General features: G+C 53.2%; 1 long non-coding RNA gene across 1 annotated transcript; it reads left to right on the forward strand.

The window, feature by feature from the left end:
* The first annotated feature begins 139 nt into the window (after positions 1 to 139).
* Positions 140 to 1,656, forward strand: LOC147341855 (uncharacterized). The gene is made up of 2 exons (XR_015157936.1): positions 140 to 987; positions 1,386 to 1,656. It is a non-coding gene; the product is annotated as an uncharacterized LOC147341855 (long non-coding RNA).
* The last annotated feature ends 4,283 nt before the right edge of the window (positions 1,657 to 5,939 follow it).

A 5,939-nucleotide genomic window follows, 5' to 3' on the forward strand; every position in this document is an offset into this window, starting at 1 on the left:
CTGGGTTCTTAAAAATAGAGTCACTATTTTTCTTTTAACTGATAATGTTTATTAACTCTGACTTCCCTCGTGGCTCAGACAGTAAAGCGTCTGTCTACAACGCAGGAGACCGGGTTCAATCCCTGGGTTGGGAAGATCCCCTGGAGAAGGAAATGGCAATCCACTCCAGTACTACTGCCTGGAAAATCCCATAGACAGAGGAGCCTGGTAGGTTACAGTCCATGGGGTCGCAAAGAGTCGGACACGACTCTGTAATAATTGACCCATCTGTCTAATTTGAATGACAGTTTGTGTGGATATAAAATTCTAAATTCTTTTTCTTACACTTAGAAAACACTACCTCATTGTCTTTTTGCATCCAGTGTCGCTGTTGAAAAGCCTGATGTCAGTCTGACTCTCGCCTTTGCATGTGATACACTGGCTCTCTGTAAGCTTTATCTCTGATGTTCGTAAAGTCCTATGTGATATATATGTGACATACATATATACAGGTGTGCGTTGTTCCTTTTTTCTCTTTCTGGCACTCAGCTCTTCTGGTGCAGTGTGCTTCATGTTTGTATTATTCCAGGAAATTTGTGTCCATTATTTCTTCAAATATTTCCTCCTGCCACGTTTATGTCTCTCTAGAATTGCTCTTATTCAGATGTTAGTCCCTTTACTGTCTCCCATTCTCTTAGGTTTTCTTTTACATTTTTTCAGTCTTCTTTGACGATTTTCTTAGTCTGGTCTTATAACTGACTGATTCCTAAGCTGTATCCCTTCCGTTGCGTATTCTGTCTGTTGTGTTCTTTATTTCAGCTCAGGTTGAGTTCTCTAGCAGGTTAAACCACAGTGGATGGTGCTGGAACTTTCCTTTATAGAGAACTCTGGATCCAGTGTCTAAGGCGCTTGAGCAATAGCCGCCTGGGAGCAAGGCAGCCTTTCCCACCAACCCTCGGGCTCTTGGCACAGTGCTGCTCCTGGAGTGTTAGCTTCTGACCTACCCATGTGAGCAGACTGGGCTTCATGGCCACTGAGCTCTGGCCAGCACGCAGGGGCCTGTTCTGTGCTGAGGGGATACGTGTGGGATTTTACAGTGTGCTGAGCAGCAGGAGGAAATCTGTGAATGCAAAAGCCTGGGGCCACTGAGTGCTGGAGGAATCCAGTTTCCAAGGCTGAGACAATTCCTTGGGGTCTGAGGGAGATGGGGCTGAGTGTCAGGGTGCCCCCCCCCCGGCCCCTACTCCACCCAGCACACTGGTCTCTTGTCCAATAACCCAGTACAAAGGCTCTCAATGTGGGAGAGCCTTCAGTGTGCAAAGAAGCCACATTGGTACAGGGCCTCTTTGTAGTTGGAAGAAAAGGCCAGCAATTTGTCCTTAGTAATTGCCCACATCTCCCCCTAGGAAATTCCTGGGGTTGAGGGACCCTGGATTTTGTCTTCAGTCAAGGCCCAACCGTCTCTGCTTCCCGCGTCTGAGGAGCACGTGAGGCAGCTTCTCAGCAGGAACCACTAAGAGCGTCGACACGAGGGAGGGCGGGACACCGGCAGTGGCTCGTGCTCACATGTGATTCATGGATGACGTACTCGGGGACTCCAGAATCCTTGTGGAATGTGTCAAGGCACACGGCGTACCTCGTCTGGTGACACAGGAATAAACCGTTAGCAATGATCAAGGCTGTCTCCTGAGTGGTGGCAATTTCTTTAGTTATTGTTAGGACAGCATCTGATGATGCTAAGATACCCACTTCATTATGTAACCTGTGCTCGTTCACAGCGACGAGCACCAGAAACCCTCGTTACTAGCCAGTCCAGGCGGTTCAGCATGGAGAGAGTGCTACCACACCATTTGCATTAACTGTTGTAGGAGAAGAGTACTTTTCTTTTCCTTAGAATTCAAACCGCATGAGCTGGGCCACAGTGAGAGGTGTCATCAGTTCCTGGCCCCATATTCAGTCAACATTCATGGAAGCTGCCAACAAGGGGCACGATAAGCATGTCCAGCCAGCAGGTCAGCCCTGGTCCTGGGTGCAGCAGCCCGAAGGGTCACTCGGACAATGCGATCCAGTGACACGAGCGCGGCCAACAGGGTGCAAGGGGTCCGAGAGCGGCTGTGACTGGCCGGCCGCTGGTAAGCTCCACCACCCAGAGCGGACTTCGCTTACAAGGCATTAGTCCATCAACCCTCCAGCACACAGACTGGAGCACGTGCTCGAGAGCACTTGGAGAGTAGGGGGTGATCTGTCTGACCAGGCTGTTTACCGTCCATGGCCACAGAGCTTTGGGGAAGGGGCCTCTGTGGGGAGGCCCTCCCCTCCTTTGGTTTTCCTTTCTGTCCAAGCCTGACAGGTCAGATATGCTCTGTCTCCTCTTGTCTCCTCCCCTCCTGGGGAGCACATGATGACACAGCAAGTTTGCTTCGCTTAGTGTCTCCCGAGCAGGTGTAGACGAGGGAAGGGGCGCGGGTCTGCAGAAGGGCAGGTATCGTGTTGTGTCTGCACTAGACCGGATCGTGTTAGGTGTGGCAGGTACGGGGCCTGGAGCACCAGGCTAGGGGGCCTTGATGAGTCGCCTGAGTTGACAGGATCTGGTGGTCAGACGGGAAAACAGGTATTGAGGGAAACACTGGGATCATAGGAGTGGAGACCCCCAGTGAAGCTGACTCCGACTCCGGAAGTGGCCCTGGGGGAGCGACTTGGACTCTCACCGCAGCCCTGTGAGCGAGCACAGCCGTCTCCAGCCCATACCAAGATGAAGACATTTGGACCAGCAGAATATGGGAGCTCATCTAGACAGAACTTCTAGAAGATGAACTTCAGAAACAATGAAAATTGTTTCATGGGAGCTGCCAAGGAACAGAGAAGTTCATTCTTGATGAAGATGTCTGATTAGGGGGTGGTTCTTAAAAAAGTCAAGATAATGTCCTGGAGAATAAAAAACATATATGACCAGTGACTTCCCTGGCAGTCTAGTGGCTAAGACTCCACACTTCCAATGCAGGGAACTCTGGTTCGATGGATCCCTGGTCAGGGGACTGAGATCCCATGTGCCCCAGGGCACCTAAGTCTGCATGCCACAAGGACTCCCAAGGGCAGCCACAAAGACCCAGTGCTGCCAAAAATAAATTAAAAATTTAAAAAGGAAGTGTTACTTGCATAGAAGGGGAACTACTCTGTTTAAGCTGAAGAGAAATTTTCTAGACCAATTTAGGTGATTCACTGTGATGGTTAATCTTGTGTGTCAACTGGGCTCAGGGGTTGCCAGATAGTTGGTAAAACATTATTTCTGGTGTGTCTGGGAGGGTGTTTTTGGAAGTCAGCATTTGGAGCAGCAGATTGAATACAGAAGGTCCCCCTCACCAGTATAGGTGGGCTCACCCACTCCACCAAAAGCCCCAAGAGGAGCGAGGTAGGGGAGGGCAGGCTCCCTCAGCCTCAGATGGGACGCCCACTGGGCCGTCAGGTGTCCACACTCCTCATGCCTTCAAACTCAGACTGAACTCACAGCCTTCCTGGGTGTCCAGCTCACAGATGGCAGATATGGGAACGTCTCATGGTCACGGGTGGAGAAGGCGATGGCACCCCACTCCAGTACTCTTGCCTGGAAAATCCCATGGACGGAGGAGCCTGGAAGGCTGCAGTCCATGGGGTTGCTGAGGGTTGAACGCAACTGAGAGACTTCACTTTCACTTTTCACTTTCATGCATTGGAGAAGGAAATGGCAACCCACTCCAGTGTTCTTGCCTGGAGAATCCCAGGGACGGGGGAGCCTGGTGGGCTGCCATCTCTGGGGTCGCACAGAGTTGGACACGACTGAAGCGACTTAGCAGCATGGTCACGGGAGCCAATTCCTGCAATAAACCTCCTCAGATGTATGTGTACACCCTGAAGGTTATTTCTCTTGAGGAACTCTGACAGACTGACTCTCAGGGGTCAGAGGACACATCTCAGGAGGGGGCCTGGCCTGGGCCCCAGGATATGAGCTGGGGCAGCTTCTTCACCAGGCAGCTGGCGGTGGGCGGTGGAGGGGAAGGCAGGGACCCTGAGGGCAGTGGGGGACGGCTTCCCCGTCCTGTGGAAAAACAGAACTGGACGAGCTGGCAGGAGCCATAGGGCAGGATGGGCCACTGCAGCTCGACGGGCTTCAGTGGACCTGGGCGAGGGGTGGGCACAGCCGAGGGAGGACACCTTGGGGTGGGGGGGCCGTCCTGCCCTGGCTTCACCTACAGGCCACAGCCGACACTGGCTCTTGGGCTGAGGTTCCCATCACCAGGCCTAGAAGGGTGGGCTTCCTGGGGCTGCGAGGGAATGAAGCTGCAGCAAGTGAAGGGGTCCTGGGCAGGCCTTGGTGCCTTAGCAAGGATGGCACATGTGCTGGGGGTGGAGAGGCGGCGGTCCAGGCCTCTGGAAATTAAAGCTGGCTCCCCAAGCCCTTTTGAAGGCACGTGTCACACTGAGAGCGTGGACTCCCTCCCGTCCCCTTCTTGCCCGCCAGTGTTCTTGCTCCATGGCTGCTCACCCATCAGACCCTCAGGGCCCAAGCAGCCGGTCCGGCCCTGCTCCTCCTCAGCCCCAGCACCTCTGATGCTCAGTAAACATTTGCTGGAGTAATGAGAGAGGGTGAACGTTTTCAACTCTATACCAGCCCTGGAAGTCTGACATAAAACGCAGTCAGTGGTAATTTGCCAGAGGACAGACAGTGGCCCAGCTGGCTCTCCCCAGGCCTCAACCTGAGTGAAGGCATCACTGCCCCCAGTTCCCAAGGGGCTTAGTAGTACTGGTGGGTCCTGGCAATTTACATAATAGTCACAATCTAAAAATTGAGATGTTTTATTGAGAATTTTTAGGACTTCAAGCCTGGGAGACAGCATCTCAAGTAACCCTGAGAATTGCTCCAAGGAAGTGGGGTGGAGGAGTCAGGTTTTATAGAAGTTTGCAACAAGGGGCAGGCAGTCTGAACATCAAAAGAATTTTTGTGAATTAAAACTATGTATCTCAAGGAATTTAGTGCTTTTCTCTGTATGTATGAGAAGATGCAAGAGTCTGGGCTCACTGAAATCATTCCTTTTGTATGCACCTCAGCTCTCTGGGGCCAGCATCCTGCAGCTTTCCACATCCTAAGCACTCCAGTACTTACTGGAGGGAGCAGCTGCAGTCTGATGGTTGTTTGAGGGCAGCTGTCAGTATCCTTCCTGGGTGCCCTGGAGGGCTGGGCTCACGCATGGCTGGCATCACTTCCCAGTCCCCACCTTCTCCCTGGGCTCTGCCTGCCCTGGGAGCTCAGGCCTCACAAGATTCCGTGCTGCCCCATCCAGCCCTGGAGTTGAACTGACTCCCTGCTGCCTCTCCGCCATCAGGTGGGCAAGCACAGCCTAGGTAGGGGTAGCATGACCCAGGGCACAGAAGAGCGAGCACAGGGCTGGGACCAGAGGCCACAGGAGGGGAGAGGCAACAGACTGCCAGCCAGGCAGGTTTCCTGGCGGTGGCCCCTCGGAGCCCCTCCTAGGCCCTGGGTCGCCATTTACTGTCCCCTCAGTCACAGGTCAGAGTCAGGAGACACCCTGGGACACGGCTGCTCAGTTCGACCCGGGTCCACCACTGCTCTGGACACAGCCTTGGATGTTTCTGGCTCTGATGACGGCAACAGTTTCCTAACAGGCTGCAGCGGGTAAGGTGTGAGCTTCGACAAGAGCTCGGCCAGAGCTGGTGCTCTGCTGCCAGGGACAATGGACCATCGTCCGCAACACCGGACATGCCGCATAGGCTTCTGGGAGAAATAGACGGAGATCCCCCAGATCCTAGACCCAGCCTAGGTATCCCACAGGGACCCTCCCTGAGGAACATGAGGAAGAAGCCCAAGTGAAAACTGAATCAGAATCAGACCCCAAAATGAGACAAGCTAAAGCAGGACACGACAGTGCTGGGCGGGGCTGCCACAAAGTAACTGTCATCAAAAGCAA

This window comes from Bos grunniens, chromosome 29 (genome assembly GCF_055505025.1).
Source record: "Bos grunniens cultivar Pamir isolate PY7600 chromosome 29, Bosgru_T2T1.0, whole genome shotgun sequence".
NCBI lineage: Eukaryota > Metazoa > Chordata > Mammalia > Artiodactyla > Bovidae > Bos > Bos grunniens.